Below are 18,592 nucleotides of genomic sequence, written 5' to 3'. Positions count from 1 at the left end.
TGGATGTGTGTCATGTGGCATATTTTACTGCAAACAGAAAACTAATCTCCAGCAAGTAACTAGTAGGACAATTCTGTAGAGAAAAAATAGAGTCCTTTCACTTTAATTCTTTCAGTCAAGAGTGGCTATCTTTCCAAAAAGTATTGCTTATTTCAAAGAGGAAGGAGAAATTCAATGCAGTGTTTGCTATCTGGAAATCATAACAGCTGGTTACAGTCCCTCAACTTGAGGGACTAACCCTCAGCTTGAGTTGAAACTCCTGGGTGAGGTCCTGGTTTCTCTAGAACAGATGGAGATGGGATTTTACCACATCAAGTTATGCCTTGTACATCCAGAAGATACATACACACATATCTGTATTTTAGATTAAACCAACATTTGAAGCACAGTTAATTTGGTTTTTATGACTCAGTGCAGGGAGAAGTCCAGAATCAGCTGTAAGAGGCAAGTACAACCAGTATTTGATGGAAAGGTGTCTGCTATCATCCCAGATGGATAAAGATAGAAATTGCTGAAATGCTGGAGTTGAGTCAGAAAGGCCAGACGATACCATCCACAGGACTTGCTTCTGAATCTTGATAACAGGCTCAGAGCAGGGACTCCAAGAAGAGCTGTTGTAGAGGAGGACTAATGTGGGTACATTTTTGAAAAAAAAATGGGCTGAGATCAACTGCACCTCTGCTTTTAGTGTCAAAGCAAACCTCAGTCTGGGACTGTGGTAGGACATTATCACACATTGGCATATTTACAGTCATGGAAATTGCTGTAGGCTGGAAGGAAAGTGAATAAAATGTGCAATAAATGTAGTCTGTGTATCTGTGTAGATATATAAATATAAAATTTGGTTTGTATTGACTATATGGCATGTTAAACACCTGAACATGAGATGAATTCACACGGGGCATTTGGATTTTTGGCACTTGTCTTATAAGAGAGTGCCTGGTGCTCCAGTGAAAAGGGAATTAGATTTGAGGTAAATTCAGCAAAGGAGACCTGAATTTTCCTACAAGCTTTGTTGAGACAGCCTGACCTATGGAAACACTTTGGACAAAGTGGGTGCAAGTCTGTGCCCATCATCTCTGCAATCAATAAATGGGGACAGAGCAGCACACTCAGTGAATTCCACTGTGACCAAAACCTTGATGTCAGAGTTAGGAGGCTCAGAAGGGATTTATGGTGCTTGGCTTTAAGGATGAGCAAAGGACACACTACTCACTCCAAAAGAGGATTAGGACCTTCTTGTGGCTTTTACTTCTCCAGAAGGACATTGCCATTGGTGAAGCCTTTGATTAAGAAGCAGTACTTGAGACATAACAAATTTTCAGTGATTACCATGGGAACCACAAATGATTTCATAAGGGTGGAGAAATTATAAAAAGTTCTAATTGAGAGAGAGGATGAGGCTTAAAACAGTTTCTATGGAAACCAGAGGTGGCATCCAAAAAAAGTGTGTGTACTAATCTGATAGTCTGATTGGCAGGTAATTGGTGCAGTGCTGGAGTGGGGAAGCCTTAGGATGTAAGATGAAGTGTCCATCACACAAACAGATTAAACACACAGCCTTCTGAAGAAGAGCTGGAGCTTCAAACTCTTTCCCTCCCAGTAGAATACACTCATCACTCAACGGTGATTCATTTTCATTCTTGTCCTTGTACTGAGTGTATTTTTTTTAATTACAGTATGAAAAACTTAAAGAGAGCTGATGGATGGAGCTGCTCCCTCACCTTACCCGAAGAGCAGAAGTCATGAAGGTGCATTTATGGACAGCAGACACAACCCCCAGTCTGCTTCTCTTCTCAGGCAGAGGAGAAAAGTGAACACAGACTTCCAGCATTCAGTAAGCTCTCTGGACAGCTGGATGGGATACTTGCCTGAGCTTTCCAGGACTTTGGTTTCTTCTGGATAACTGGCTAATATCCAGCTAAGCTCATTTCACAGAATTCAGAATTTCTGCAATACTTTTACTTGTCAGATCCCAATGGAAATACCAAGGACACAAAGTCTGATATCACCTGTGAAGGAACTTAGAGGCATACATTAAACCAGATAACCAAGGATTTTTATCTACCTGAACTATTTGCTTTAAGGGAGAGTGGAAAACTCTTGTCAAGAGTTTTGTGGAAGACATGGGATGAGCAAATCTAATCTTTGCTCTCTCACAGGGCTACAGCCCAAGAACATTATGATATCTTTCAGCTTGATGCCTGAAGAAGGCAAATATTACTGTTGTCAATAAATTAGACAAATAACAGGCCTTTGGCCAGCTGCAACTTGCTGAAGTCCTCAGCAAATTCTTTGCCAGCTCAGGGGTTTGGCAGACACAGATTTTTTTTGCCAGTATTCTCTGAGCTCACCAAATTCATTTCTCCATTCATCAGATGCAGACAGAAAACTCCACATTTAGAAATAGACAAACCCCACAAAATAGAAATATTCTGTGGATCTAAGGTGTTTTGAAAGAAGATAAGCCTTTCTGTTGCAAGATCTAGAAGGCTGGTCTGCAATCTCTGTGACACTGAGGTTCATTGCTCCCCAGTGTTATCCAAAATAATGATTTAAATGACGTATTGAAAAATTATTAGGAGAAAAATCATCCTTTCACTTAGAAAATGTGCATTTAGAGAACTTTGCCCATTTCCTGCTCACAGAACTAGCAGTGTCAGCATGGTCTAGGCTGGAGCCATCTGCAGAATGGCCACAGTCCCCATGGCTGGAGGCAAATTCTTGTTCATAAGGGCTGCCATGTCATAACCTCTGCATACTCCAGCATAAACTGGATATGAAGAACAGTGCACAAAGATAAAGAAGGAGATCAGGAAGAATTCTAGTTCCACTTTTGATGTGCCAGTTTAGATGAATTCTGGGTCAAGCAATACTCTGTTTTGTATATAGGACTAAGGTTAGGTGAGTCTTATACATAACACACTTCTGCAAAACTTTGAAATGTCTGCCTGGATGATAAGCTTAAGATGTAACCTTTCAAGGATTCTGTCTTTATAATGTGATAAAAAAATTGTTTTCCATAGACTGAAGGGCTCAGAGATACTCTGAAGAGATCGGTGACATGCATTTAAAGAAGGCTCAAAATTAACCACATTAATAGTTGTCATGTAACTGAAGGGGCTCTCAGGTGGTCACCTTGCTTTGTGGTTCAGTGAATCCATCACTGCTTATACCACATCTTCTTTTTAACAACATTTCCCAAAAAAACAAGGCAGTGAACTAAACAGAGCAACTGAAGAAAATAACAGAAGATGTAGCTCAGTTCAAGAGCATCCAGAGCTCCATTCTGCTCACTCTGCCTGGGTAGCCTTACTGGTGTTTTTTTTTCCTCAGCAAAATTCTACATTTTTGAATTTTCCCATATGTTTTCATTCCCACTGCTGCCATTGGGCAGGGAGACAGAGAAACAAACTTGACCTTGTTATACTTCTGGTTGGTTGCTTGCACATCTGCTTTTTCTCTGATTCTTTCATGGATGGTGTTGGTCTGTGTCCTCTCTGTTATGTACCATGCAAAATTCTGGCAACTGAACCATTAATCCATATTTCATTTATTTAATTTAGTTTAATTTCATTTCAGGTCTTGCAAGTGCACTTCTCAGAAATGCATGTCCATGTGGTGGATGGTGTGCAATAGCCTGATTTATACACATGTTCAGTAGAAAGAAATAATGTAAGTTTCTGGTTCACACAGTAGAACATTTCTCTGTGTATTTTGCAGGTGGTGCTTCATCCTTTCAATTTAACATGCCAGTAAGTTTTTAGTCCCTCTGGAAACTTTCACTTTTTTTCTATGCAAAGAAAATATTCCTTTAACTACAGATATATCAGAGTTCTGTAGATGCAAAAAGGCAGGAATCCTCCATCATTGTGAACAGAAGACACAATTTACCTCCTTCAGTAGCTAAAGAGGACTTGCAGGAAAGCTGGAGAGGGATTTTTGACAAGGGCTTGCAGTGATAGGACAAGGGGGAATGGCTTTAAACTAAAAGAAGGAAGGTTTAGATTAGGAAGAAATTCTTTCTGGGAGGGTGGTGAGGCCCTGGCACAGGTTTTCCAGAGAAGCTGTGGCTGCCCCATCCCTGGAAGTGTCCAAGGCCAGGTTGGGTGGGACTCTGAGAAACCTGGGATAGGGGAAGGTGTCCCTGCCCATGGCAGGGGGGTTGGACCTGGATGATTTTTAACATCCTTTCTAACCCAAACCATTCAGTGATTCTATGATCATGGGGGATCAACATGCAGGAATAACAACTGGGTCAGGATTGGGATAACTAAGTGAAGGAAAGTTTGCAAGACTTAGACAAAAAGAGATACAGAAATGTTTGAGCGTGTGCAGAGCAGTTGGTTATTTCACTTAGAAGCAACATTTTGAGAGTAGAGGAATACTTTGCATGAAAACATAATTGTGCTGCTCCACAGGGGTCAAAAATACAAATCAGGAGTGGGAGAAAGGAGTTGACATCTTAAAAGAGAACTTCATTGTACCTGTGTGACCCCACGTTACTTACATCCTGATGACTGTATGGAGGTGTGTCCATCTATCCCAAAAAGGTGCAGTAGGCCTGAATTTCGTGGAAAAGGTGACACAGCAAGGGACAACTGTGTGAGGGATGATTCAAAGACTAAGAATCTTCTCCCTTAAAAGTGAATAGCAGAGGAGGAATTTTAAAGAGACCTTTTAAAACCTGAGTGGTATGGAGAAAATTATAGTTTACTTCATGTTCTCTTTCAATACCAGAAGTAGGGGATAATAATGAAACTACCAGGCTACGGTTCAGAGCCAAAAATAAGAGGATACTGTCCCTTGTGTAATGTATAATTAGGCTGTGAAATTTCTTCCCATGGGATGCTGTTATAAGTTTATGTGGGTTCAAGAAGTGATTAGGCAGATTCATATAAGAAAACGTGCTAAGGACTATTAAATACATACACACGATGCCTGTCTGAGGAAGAAAAGTCACAGAAGATGGGCAAATGTCAGCACATGCTGACTCAGTTCTTTCTCTTTCTTAGGAATCATCTTCTGGCCAATGTCTGGGTTAGCATAATGTGCAGAAGAAAATTTCGGTCTCACCTGAAAAAGCTGCTGAAAGCAGCTTCCTGAAAAGAAGTGGACTTGTGCAGGGATCTAGCTGTGAGAGAGACAGGCTGAACATGGAATGTGGAGCAGAAGGTGCTAACACAGGATAACAATGACCCACTGATGAGAAATGCAGTTCAGGAGTATCAGATGAGCTCTCAGAGCACTGCTGACTTCTGCTTGAGTTGGAAATCATAGAAACTGCACTGCGAGCCCTTCAGAATTCTTGGCAGAATTGTGAATACACAATCCAATAGACTAATGCTTTGCTGCAATTTTTGGAGCTCAGATAAAGGCATATTCAAAGACCCTGATGTTCAGATTATGAGTAGTCTCATCCCTGTTCAATAAAGTCACGAGGCTCAGGAATAACCAGGATCCTGTGAGGAAATTCTGTTGAAAGGAGTTCACGTGCAGGTGTTTTTCTGATCCATATATCCAATGAAGAAATTTTATTGAGTGTCTTGGTTTTTTTAAACTGTGTTTTCAGCTCTCCTTTAAATCACAGTGCAACCTATGTGTCCCAGAGCAAAACTTCATTTTTTGGCAACATTAGAATCATAGAGTCAAGTTTTGGAGGAAGGCAGAAGGAGGCAAAGTCTGCATGTAACATGGCTTAGATAGAGCAGGTGCTTTTAAAATGCAAATCCAAACTTGCTTATAATTTTTGTCTGAACTTAGTTGTTATTTAGGCCTTAATGACTTAATGATGCCACAAATATTTGTGCAGACTTAAATGAAAAGCAAAGAATTTCGTTTTTTATTAAAAAAAATAAAAGGCAAACATTCATGTCCACAATCAATGATAAATCAAACTTTAAATTAAACCATGCCAGTTCTATTTGCCAACATGCCAACATTACTTGAGAGTGAATTCAAAGTGCATGTTCTTGAAGATTGCTTACAGTGATCTGCTTGCAGAGTTTGCAAATACAATGATTTCCTCATTTGTTGAGTGACAGCTAACACAGTAGCCTGGCTAATATACATCAGCCTTCCTTTCTCCAAGCTCTGAGGTGGGCTAGCATTAAAGGAGGATATAGAACAGGCAGTTTTGGGAGAGTAAATTGCATCAATAATTTCTCTGATAAATGTTCCTTTTTCTTTTTTTTTTCTTTTCTACACAAATTGTCGATTAATAGGTTATGGCTAAAATTATGTGCTGAAGCTGAACAATTTCTGCCACTGTGTCTATCATGAACTCTTTTCTATGAATGTATGATTGACTAAGGTCAAGCAGCTTTGCCTACACACATATGTTATGTGCATTGTTTCTTTTCCATCATTGGCTGGCAGGAAATCCAAGAGTAAAATCTGGAAAAACAGCTCTGAAACCAAATTCTGAGTCTGTCTGCTGATTGATTTAATTATATTTTGTTGTCTAAGCTTTTTGAAGTGCATTACATGTTGCCTTCCAAAAGACATCATTCACAAGGAACCTTCATCTCAAAGGCTGAAGAAAATCATGAGCTCAAGTATAGGAGCCTTCAGATCCATTTTCCATGCCATTTAAAATTAGTATTGCTCTTTGCCTAAACACTCTGGACAATACATTTTTCTTATAAATATATTTTAGAATCAGGGATTACTGTAGATTAGGAAGTACATCTGGAGGCCTCTAGTTCAACCTCCTGCTCCTTGCAAGACTCATTTCATATCTGGGTCAGTTTGCTTGAGGATTCTCTCTAAGAATGGAGAAATCACAGCCTGCCTGGACAACCCATTCCAGTGTTTAGCTGGAACATTTTGAAAAAGGCTTCTTGCAAATAGCAGAATTTTTCCTTACTGCAACCTGTGTCTGATGCTTCTCATCTTTTCATCTGCCCCCCTGAATAGAATCTGTCTCTATCATTTCTATAAGCACACACCAGGAGTTAATGAAGTCTTTGGCCTCAATAAGAGCAAATATGAAATATTGGAAACCATACCTGTCTGGATAAAATTATGTCAGAATGAGAGCTACTTATAAAATTGATCATTGGGATATTATCCTAGGTCCCAGTGGCAAAATTCATTAGCACAGATTTCATTGTGACAGGACACATGAAAACACAAAAGTAAAGAGAGTAAACAGACATACTTAATGCATGGTATAGTTTCTAAGTCTCTAAAGCTTCTTGTTGCAGCAAAGTTCTTCTCCTCTCCAAAATACCCCAATGCCACTACTGTGTGCACATGTAATCCTCACAGATCCTGTCTCAGAGATCCTTTTCTGCAATTTCCAATACTTCCATGGCATTAAAAGACTCCCATATAGACCATCACAGACAAAGAAGCAAAACCCCACCCTGTCCCACTGAAAGTGCAATGCCTTTGTTCTGTGGGAAATCTCCTCCACAGGCCATAGCACAGGCAATGTGATAGCAGGATCATTTCAGAGTGGTTTACTGTAGTCCCTACAATGCTCGTAATTGCCAAGGAGGATTTTTCAGATGAGATTAGCACAGACTTTGGGGATATACAGTTACAGAGTTATGGGCTTTAATGGTGCCAGTGGTGCAGAGCACTCTGCCTGCTGGCTGGTGCTGGAGCCCTGAGGGACAGGGCTTGCTGATGCTGCTGGAGGGCGCTGGGGTGGGAGTTTTCCATCCTCCTGAAGGCAGCTGAACACCAAGTTTAGCTGTCCAAGGGACTTCTCAGCTCTCTGTCCTTGCTCCCCTTTCCCACACTGGGAACAGCAAGACCTCAGTATGGTCATTAATATTCAGACTTGTTGGTGTAAAATTAGTTTTACCCTTTATGGGGTACACTCAGAAAAGGATACTGAATGTCTCTGAAAGCACACTCAGTTCAGTTATTGCTATCAGTACTGAGATGTTAATTTCTGAAAAAAAAACAAGTATCAAATGATTCATTTCTGCATAGGCAAAGATTAAAAAACCCTGTTAAATACCAAAGCCTTTATTCTCCTGTGTGTGCTAACCTAGCCCTTCAAGGAAATTTTTGGCACATGTGTGTCACTAATCAGACCCATTCTCATTAGAGTACAGCTGTTTTAGCATCTTTCTGTAACCCTCATGGATCTCTCCAAGGCACTGAGTCAATAAGTGATTTTAAATGAACTGCTCTCTCCAGATCATGCATTAGGGGTCTGTGATGGGTCTCTCACAGGGAAAAGGAGGCCACAGGCAGAGCAGTGCTGGGTGCTGGCCCTTCATGGAGAGTGGGATCTCCATTATTGACCTTGAATCTCTTTTAACCAACACTGTGAGCAGACAAAGGGCCACCACGTGGACCAGGAGGGCAGGAAGGTGGGTTAAAGCAATCTTGGCTCATATCAGTTGTTGTGATGAATTCAGGCATCTGGAACAGGAGCTAAGACAAATTAATGTGGGGTGTTGTTGAATGGAGGCACTGGAACACTTGGCCACAGATACTAAACTGCAGCACCAGTGTAAAGCATTCTCTGCTGGCTCAGTAGTGACAAATTATTTCAGTTGGGTTCAGAGCTAGCTGGTAACTATTCCAGCTGGCCTATGTTAAGTGCTAGGCACCTTCATTGCACTGTATGCTGATGTTAAATTATACTAAAAGAGGGGCTCTGTTAGCAGTCTGTCCATTGACTTTAATGAAATAGCTAATTTGATCATTTTAATTATGAGTAGAGGCAAAGCAAGAGCATAAATGTTAAAATATCATTTCATGCCAGTAGAGAGAAAAGTTGACATTTACTTTAACTAAGGACTAGATTGCTGAGAATGAAGGGAGAGATAATGAGCAAATGCAAAGAAAAATAGGAATGAAAAGGTGAGACAATCTGAAAACTGACAAGACACTAGAAGGACATGACCTGGAGCTAGAGAGGGCTGGAAAAACCTTCAGGCTGGGAGAACATGAGAAGTTTAGTGAAAAGATTCCATGTGCTTTTTTAGTCAGGAAGAATCTCGGTGCTGAAAAATGGAGGCTCTGTTTCCTGCAGTTCTGAAACAAAGCATTGGATATCATACAGACAACAATATCTCTGGATTCTCTTCTGAATAGAATTATTTCTGCATTTATAAAGCTAAATTTGATCAAATTCCTACAGGAAGAGAAGCAGGCACACAGACTGTCTTTTTGTTTGTTGGTTTGTTTAAATAAATAAATCCATACTTTCACTGTGACAGGCTAACAGCTACAACAGGCTTCCAACAACGTTAGCAGAGAACAGGTTTCTAAGAGAGAAAGGAAAATGGGATTACATAATCCCTTCAGTACCAGAAGCAGGGCAGAATTACCAAAGCACTGCAATTGCAAACCATTGAGGCACCAAAGGACCTCCTCCTCCTCCACAGGCTGAGTTCTTTGTCTGCTCTAGCCCTTTATGAGGTGTGTGGACTTTATATGAATCATCTAAATTCCTTAAGTGAACTTGTGGCATAGAAATTTTAACACTGGTCTCACTGAAGGCCAAAATGTTGGTGCCCAGACGTGGCAGGAGTTTCAGTCACTCCCTGGTTGGGGCTCATTTAGAGCTTGGATGGACATGGGGCTGTGAGAAGCCCGGCTATGTTTGAAGGTGGATGAATTTCTGCTTTATATACCTTATGGTAGAGCCATAAGATTTTCCAATAGTTTTTCTTTTAAACAATTTTTTGTCTTTATCAAGAAGTAAATTGACTGCAGTGAGCTGTGTCAACAACTTTACCCAAAATCTGAGAGGTGCAAGTCACCACAAGAGCTGGGGCCTGGTGCTGCCATTCCTGAGACAGACCTGACATGGGTCTGGGAAAGCTGCTGTTAATTGCTGTTAATCAGCACCCTCACCAGGAGATCCTGAATGGTATCTGATGGGAATTCAGAGCTGGAGGAAAGTTTCTTCATCAGAAATTTCTCATGAGAACATGTTTCCTTACAAAAGAAATTCGCGGTTTCTAATAAATTTATTAGCAATATTGCAAAGAGAGAATGCTTGCCTCATATGAAGAATTTTTGTTCTTCCCAATCCAGCAGAGAGAAATTCCCCAAGATCTCTCATTCTAGAGGACTGCTTTGATCTTCCATTAAAGGTATATAGTATCTGACAATTTCAGTGGTTTATTGTTTGCATAATTGGATGCAGTGAATGGATTGGGTCAAATTCCCAGCAGGTTTAAATCGCACTGTTGGCAGCTTTGAAGCTGTATTTTCTCCAGTTTCTGTCAGCTAAAGATTTTGGTTTGGCTTTGAGTTTATCATATGGAGGTTTGAAATCTTGTTTGTGTGGGCCTGACTGGGGAACAGTCTCAAGGAAATCTGGTTCCCGTAAGTGCTGGACAGGTACTTGGGGGAGCAGATTTGGCCTTTGTGTCTGCATTGCTTTTGGTTGAGGTCTCTGATCTGCACAGGTTTCCTGTGGGCAATGCTGTAATTTCTCTAAGATGCAGTTTCCTGTCTGAAAGATGAGGGTGGTAATTCAGCACTGAATTTCTCATCAGTCAAGTGATGCAAGGAGAAATCCATTAATGCAAGGCAATTGGGTAATAGGGTAATGGTGACTATGAGCATCATGAATACCTGGATTTAGTCCTGAAGAGATGCACTCTTATATTTATAGGGAGATAAGAGCCATGCTTTTCTATCTGTTACTGAACCAATTGACATTCTGTGTTGAAAAAGCAGAAGACAGGGAAATAAATATCCTAATTGCAGTTCCACAGAAGAATCATGTGGAAATAAAGAATGGAAAATTGAAAAGTGCTGTTTTAACTTCTGTTGTCATTTGTTCTGCCAAGCTATGTGAAGGTTTTGAAAAATAAAAGTGCTATTTTGTGGCTCCTGCTCTCCCTCTGTAATCATCCCCTTTCTCTTCTCTAAAGCATCATGACAGTGTGTCAGTTAATAGTGATCTTACATAGAATTAAATTCTCCCTCTCTCCTCAGATCCCCTAGATTCAGCTCCAGGTCAGGCCTGGAGCTCCTACTCTATTCCTTAACTGCAGAAGTTGTGCTAGGATGGATTTAATGACATATTCATAATAGATGCTTTGGGCTAAATCCTAAATGTCTTTTCCCTCATTCTCAGTCTCTGCTCATGCAAAATGCCAGTGAAACCAGTCATTTCCACCAAACCCAGGCTTTGATTTTCCAGACTTCAAAACACACAGAGAATCAAGCCCTGAGTAAGGTTCTTCTTCCCATAAATGAAGAAGCTGTAGCCCAGAGGAGTGCAGAGCTGTCCCATACTGCAGAGCCAGGAACACGGACCTCTGCTGGCACCCCATGAAGGTCATCGCAAGCTGCTGTCCTGTGTCATGACAGAAATGATTCTCCCTGGGGATTTGTGTGAGCTGGTGGCATCAGGGGTCAGCAGGCAAACTGCATCCAGGGAAGTGAGAAGCATGGAAAGAGGCGTGGAGTCAGGAGAAGAAGAGCAAGATAAACAGAGTACGAGGGCCAGAGTAACTGCGAGGTGGGAGGAGAAGCTGAATGATGGCGGAGGATGTGATAACAGATGAGGCTGCTATAAGAAGCCTTAACTATTAGTAGTGTATCAGTCTTCTGTTTTACTTAGCAATGTGCTGGAAAGTGTGATGAATTCAGTCTTGTGTAGCCTGTGGAGGGATGGTGCTGTGTGTGTTTGAAATGCAGAATGTGCCACGGTCTGGAGCGTACCTCAGCCCCAGTTTTATCTTGCACACCTGACACTTGCTACAGTGGGAAATGGAGTGCAGTTTATTTCACAATATATGAAAAACATTCAATCATGTGCCCTGCTGTCTCATCCTCTGCTGTGCTAAGAGGATGAGATTGATAGTAAGTGGTCTTATGAAGCTATCAAGCAGCTTCATATTCAGAGCTCAGATTTCTGCCTTTTCAGTCTGCTCAAAAAAGGCCTTTGCAAGACTTTCCAATCTGCCCAATGGGTCTTTTCAATCTGCCAGAAATTATTTAACCTTGCCAAGGCATGATCTTCAGAGAAAACCAAAAAGTCCCTAGCCCCTCCTTCCCCATCTCCTTTTCATGACTCGGCAGGCCAGAAATATCATTTGCCATTGTCTCATAAACTTTTGACCTGCCACTCTTGTGGGTTATTTAATGTGGCTTTAGAGCAGGTTCAGCAAGGAAGAGCCCAGCAGTGCCCTGAGCACACACAGGAGACCCAGGGCCAGCACCATTCATGCTGCTTGGCCACCACTAACCACAAGCTTTTCACTGGCCAAGCAGCATTGCCCTGGGCTGTGAGGAGGTGTGAGCAGCCACTGTCTAGCTCAGCTGGCAACAAGTCCTCCAAGCAGTGTGGCTATGCAGCAGAAACCTCGTGCTGCAGTCAGACAGCTTGCTTTGCTGGTGGGGAAAAGCTACTAAGCTTATGCAAAGCTCTGCTTTGCAGGCAGGAGTCTGCAGACACTTGCAAAGATGCCTTTCCACTATAGTTTAGCAGTAGAGAAATTAATCCACTCCAGACATAAAATTAATCTCAGGAAATGTCTGTTTAAACAGCAAGTTTCCCTCCTAAGCTATCTTTTCAGGAGAATGGATGGGAGGTGTTTTAGCTTTAATGCCCCTCAGATACTGGAACACACAAGGGTTCTTCAGCTGCACTATTGGGAACAGATAACTGAAGATCTGGTGGAGATCTGGCTCTTTTTTTTCTTCTCACATATCTTCTCTTGACATGCAAGCACAGGCAAAAGTCTCTGCAGTGTGATGTCCATTCAAGAAAAAACTTTAGCAAGAGATGTGCTCAGAAATCTTCAAGGCACACAGTTCAGGACAGAGTTCAGGTCTGAGAGTCCACTTTATTATGCCAGTATCAGGGCAGTGATAACTTCACTGGACATAATGTGCCTTTCCCAAAAATCCCCTGGGTTTGGAACATTGCATGACAGACTGTCTGTCCCCCTGAGGAAAATAAAATGCGGGTGCTATCTGTTCCCTCCTCTACTTTGTTGCCTTCAAGAGAAAATGCCAAGAGGATTCATCCAGAGTCTCCAGACAGCTGGAAAAGCTGCAGACACAGCTGAAGTGGACATTGATAAACATTTTCTGAGTTCTGACTGCAGTTTTTTTCTGCCCAGTGTCAAATGACTGATTGTACCATCTCCCTCCTGGCCCCACATCCTCAGCATGCAATTTCTCTGTTCACTTCCTTCCTCAGTCTCCTACATCTTCATTCCAGTCAGCTTTTTCCCCCATCTAGGTTAGATCCCCTGCATGATGACCTTTGCTGTCATTCTTTTCACTCTCTTTGTGCATTCTGCCCTTACCACTGATCTTTTTTGTCTTGCACATCTATAGTGTGAGCCACCAGTGGCAGTCATCCTTTGTCTTGACTGTTCCTTCAGGATGGACTTACAGACCCTGGCTGGCAGTTGAGCATCTTCAAACCTTCTAGTAAGCACAGTTTTTAAACTTCTACTTCAGTTATTTAGATGAATGACACAGAATCACAGAATCATCACAGAATCATCACAGAATCATCACAGAATCACAGAATGGGTCAGGCTGGAAGGGACCACAGTGGCTCATCTGGTCCAGCCTTCCTGGTCCAGCAGGGCCATCCCCAGAGCACAGGCACAGGATTGTGTCCAGAGAGGTCTGGAATATCCACTGAGGGAGATTCCACACCCTCTCTGGACAATCTGGTCAGAGCTTGGTCACTGCACAGGGAAGGAATTATTCCTCAGTCCAGGTGGAACTTTCTGGGCATCAGTTCCTGCCCGTTCCTCTTGTCCCATTGTTGGGCACCCGAGCAGAGCCTGGTCCCTGCTCTGAGCCCTCCCTGCAGACACTGACAGGGATGAGGTCCCCTCTCAGTTGTATCTTCTTGAGGCTGAACAGCCCCAGCTGCTTCAGCCTTTCCTCGTAAGAGAAATGCTGCAGTCCTTTAATCATATTTTGTTGTGGCCCAGATCCAGGAGCTCCATGTCTCTCTTGTTCTGAAGAGCCCAGAACTGGACACAGCACTCTGAATGTGCCTCACTAGGGCTCTGTAGAGGGACAGGATCACCTCCCTTGATCTGCTCTTCCCAATGCACCCCAGGATCCCCTGGGCCTTCTTGGCCAAAGGGCCCTGCTGGCTCAGGGACAGCCTGTTGTCCACCAGGACCCCCAGGGCCTTCCCTGCAGAGTGGCTTTCCATCAGATCAGCTCTCAGCCTGTGCTGGTGCCTGATTATTCCTTCCCAGGTGCAGGATCCATTTACCTCTGTTGAATTTCAGGCAGCTCTTCCCTGCCCATCTCTCCCACCTAATGAGGTCCTTCTGCATGGCTGCACAGCTCTCTGGGGTATTGGCCACTGCTCCCAGCTTTGTGTCATCAGCAAACCTGCTGAGGAAGCATCTGCCCCTCATCCAAGTATTTTAGATCTAAGTTAAAAAATACCAGGCCCAGTGTTGGACCCTGAGGGTATTGTGGATTGTCAAGAAAAACCAAGAGTCTCAGGATGATGGGATGTGACACCATGAAGATAAAAAGGCAGTAGTACCATGCTAAGTTGTCAACTTTTGTAGCCAAGAGACACAAAACCACAGAAATTCTTGCTGTGTTGTGAGCAGCCACAAGGAAGAAATGCTGTCCCAAAGCACTGCTCTGTAATAATCAGGATACAGCAATCTGCATTTGGTTCATGCTCTGCCACTAATTCATTTGTTGGGCTTGTAACCATATAACAATGCTGTGCTTCAGAGCAACCATCTGCAAACTGACTGTAGTACTTACTGAATCACAGGCATGTTGTGAGGCTTCATCAATCAATTGTGGTTTTAAAAGGAATCTCAACTTGTGGCCCAAAATTGTAAATCATCATAATTTATATCCTTGTTAGGTTTTTTTTATACAGGACTTATTTTTCTATTCTTTTCTCATAACAAATGTATACCAGGTCAATTCTCAGTGGGTTATTCTGGATTTAAATGTATGTAAGAGAGCTAAGAAGCAAATCTTCAGACAGGGGAAGGCTCTTAATAATGTAGCCATTTAAACACCCTCAAAAATGGAAGCTGTTTAAGAGCTTTGCTTGACTTCAACAGCAGGAAAATGTGCACCTCACTTTGCTCAGCATCAATCCTTTTTAAAGCATATTGTGTGTTTACAAGCCGTCTTGAGCAATGAAATTGGTTTTAGATCTGGGCAGTTATTAAAGGTTCACTTTCCTTCCCTCCTCCAGTTTCAAAGTAAGTGATAATAATATGAGGTGGTGGGAAATTGTCTCCAGGAGCTGGTACTGCCTTTGCCCTGACTCTGAGCTTCTCAGGAAAGGTTTTCACTGCAGTAAATATCCTGCCTGATCTCTGCCAGTAACACTATAATCTTCCTTTCAAAGAAACAGTTCAGCTTTTTGTGTATATACAGGTTGGAATTTATTTTGGAAAATACCCGTAAGAGACCCTGGCACAGCTACATGTAATCGAATTAGCTGAGGTTTAAGCTGCTGCTATGGTCTTGCTTCCATTTCAACACAGTCAGATACAGTTATAACAATGTTTAGCACCAGCTTTTTAATTGCTAGTCAGTCCAACCACTGTCTGAATTTGAAGAGATAAAGCTGGCACTTCCAGCATGTCTGTGAAGATGAGGGGAGAAGCTTGCTTCCACTTGCTCTACAACTGATTGGCTTGGTTGGCCTTAAGGTAGAGTTCAAAGCAGCATCCACAACTGGAATATTCTGGGGTATATGTTGGAATATTCAGGCCATGGACCACTGAGGCAGCTTGGCAAGAGCTGCAAGTGGAGGCAGTGGGGACACCCCAGCAGGTGCCACTGAAGTTTGTCAGATCTGGGCTAAGGTTTCAGCTGGGCACCCCATTCCTCCCAAAGTGTTTCCATTTCTGGGAGGCAGTCATGTCATAAACAATGGGAGTAGAGGCCAGAAAAAATATGTTGGAACAAAATGCACTGTGAAAATGATGGAGGTAACTGGAGGGTGAGTGTATTCATGTGTCCTCAAATAGGAAAAAAAAATAGAAGGAGATGTGGAAGACCCCACTCAATCTTTTCCAAATAAAAAGGATGAGTATACATTAACCATTTATTCCAAGGAGATAAAAGCTGGATCCTGCTGCTCAAGCAATCAAAAGAGAGAAGCAAGATAAACCAGAAAATTTCATTCACATTTCATTCAGCATTATTCTAAATATTCTAAGCAATTTTTTTCTGGATGGAAAAGGACAATTCCACAGTAAATATACATGACAGCTCCTATTTTGCCTTTACTGTGGCATTCCATTAGTAACAGTTGCAGCTCATTGCACTAGCTAGCAAGCCCCCTCAGCAACTGCTTTCCTTCTTCAGTGGTGATTTTAAGGAAATGCACATTTTCCACCACTTCATTCAGAAATTGTTGCACCAAAATACAGTACCCATTGCTGCAGGAAGATGTCTCCCAGAGCTCTGCATCTCTGCAGCTCAGCTACCTCTGGTGACAATGGTGAGGGCTGTGCCTGTTCAGGGCTCTTCTTTTTTACCTTGCCAGGGTTTTCCTCAAAGACATATTCTTCATCAGGGGCAGGTTTGGTATGGGAGTTATTAATTTAAAATATGCATTAAATATCACATTGAGGCATCAGCTGCAGTAAATGCAAAAGTGACAGTCACACTATGAGCATTTGGTAAGCCACAAATAGACCTGGAAGTCACAGTGGCTCAGGAAACTTAGATGGAGTCGATTCAGTAAGAAATGCATCCATATCCAACACCTTTGCTGCATTAATTCCTCCAAGCAGCTCACTCCTCTATAGTGTGCCTACAAGACGTGCATACATTACTGTCAGTGACTGATGCTGTCCCCGTAGCTGCTCATGTTTAATGAAAGCTTTGTGCCTATATATAAATTCTGTGCCGGGGTGAAATATCTTCCAAATCCCTCACAGCAGTTCTGGAAGAGACCTTTGGCTTGTACACCGAGAAGTGAACTCACCCTTTCTGCCACGCACAGGCTCTGCAGAATAAAAATTATATACCAGGATAAAAATAGAACAGAAGAGACTATTTAGGTTGGACCAGATGCTCACATTCCTGCCACCTAGGTGGATTTAATATTAGCGAATTCCCGGTGAAAAGAAACGAGTGTGGGAAAAATACGAAGCGTAGGTCTGATTCTGTTCTTTTTTTTTTCTCCCACGTGTGAAGTTGCTTCACACAAGCACCCTCTCCCTAAGTCAATGAGACTCTTGGTGCATGTTTTCTGTCACTGCTGATTACTTTCAAGAGGACTGTCATGTTGCAGGCACAGGGGGGATGGAGGCAAGAATTAAAGCACCAGTCCCCTGTTCCACCTGCCTCTCACAAACACTGCCTGGTGAAAGGAAGGCTGTGGAATCACGTGAGCCCTGCCCGAGTGTATCCCACAGAGGTTGCACTCCTTTGAACATCAATGGGAGGGAGGTACAAAGAGTAAAATGAGAGCTGCACAGGGAAGGTTCCCTCCTCCATCATTTTCCAGAGCTACTGCCCTAAGGACACAGGTGCACTCACCCAGTAACCCGAGCTCAGCTTCCCCTTGCACTCAGCTGACAGAGTCCATGGTCCACAAACACTTCAGTGACGGAGCAAATGCACACAGCTGGCGGAAGCAAAGGACATGAAGAGAGCCTGTGAAAATAAAGGGAGCTCTGACTCCTTACAATCCAGTCACTAATACTTGTCATCATAATCTTTGTGTTCCTGATAACAGCCTGACCCAAAGGCCACCAGAACTGATAGATATGGCTGTGACAGGCTTTGAGTCAGGCACTGCATTTTTAACTGAGCCACTTCCCAGTTCTTAAAACTGCAACGTTCAGTTCACTGCCGCAGCTGCATTGTAAAGGACAGGCTTCATTCATGGCCAGATCATTTAATGAATGAATTTTGTAGATTGCAGGGAAGAATTTTTATGGGGGACCTCTGGTGATTCTTAGTGACTGAAATTGCAGTGTCTTTCTTATGTATTGTCAGTCTCATTAGGTCTTGGAATTGTTACAGATTTGCAGCCCTCCTCTCATGTGAACAGCCCGGCAACAGCTACTCCTTGTGTGTGACCACTTTCTGTGAATTGTCACTTTAAAGAACATCCACAGCAAAATTCAACACAGTGACTCTTTTATAGTAATAATTCAAAGGAATCCCCCAAAGGGCCAGAGACATTTTATAGGGCAAACTGAGCCAGGGCTACACCTCTGCTTTGCTCACCTGTATACATGAACCCTCCCATAATAGAGATGGGAGAGCCACATGGAGATGTCATTTTATGGCCCTGCACTGGGAAGAGTGGCTAAAAACAGAGCTAAATTCTTGAACTTCAAAGTCTTTACCAAGCCCTGATGGCATGGAGAAATTGCAGTGTGTTCTCTGTTCCAGCCCAGGGCCTGGCACCACTGAAGGAAGCTTGGACAAAACAGATAAAAGGGAGCAGTTTTCCTGCTTTCAAGAACAGATCCATTGATCCGTTCATCTTTGGGAAAGATGAGATTTTTTCACGGATTTATAGAATGGTTTGGGTTGGAAGGCAACCTTGAAGATCATCTCATTCCAACTCTCTTGACATGGGCAGGGACATCTTCAATGAGACCAGGCTGTTCAGAGCTCCATCCAACCCGCCCTCAGCTTGAATTTTTGCTGAGGAGGCAAA

The 18,592-nt window shown here is 42.5% G+C and overlaps 1 long non-coding RNA gene across 3 annotated transcripts in view; it reads right to left on the bottom strand.

Moving 5' to 3' along the window:
- The window catches only part of LOC118684281 (uncharacterized), a 56,906-nt gene that overhangs the window by 32,636 nt on the left and 5,678 nt on the right, over positions 1-18,592 (bottom strand). For all 3 annotated transcript variants that reach the window (XR_004979802.2, XR_004979801.2, XR_004979803.2), the window contains one exon: positions 17,458-17,574. This is a non-coding gene — a long non-coding RNA (uncharacterized LOC118684281). The remainder of the gene's footprint in view (positions 1-17,457; positions 17,575-18,592) is intronic.

Source organism: Molothrus ater, chromosome 1 (genome assembly GCF_012460135.2).
Source record: "Molothrus ater isolate BHLD 08-10-18 breed brown headed cowbird chromosome 1, BPBGC_Mater_1.1, whole genome shotgun sequence".
Lineage (NCBI taxonomy): Eukaryota > Metazoa > Chordata > Aves > Passeriformes > Icteridae > Molothrus > Molothrus ater.
The sequence above is the reverse complement of the archived record's forward strand: the minus strand, read 5'-3'. Positions and strand labels throughout refer to the sequence as shown.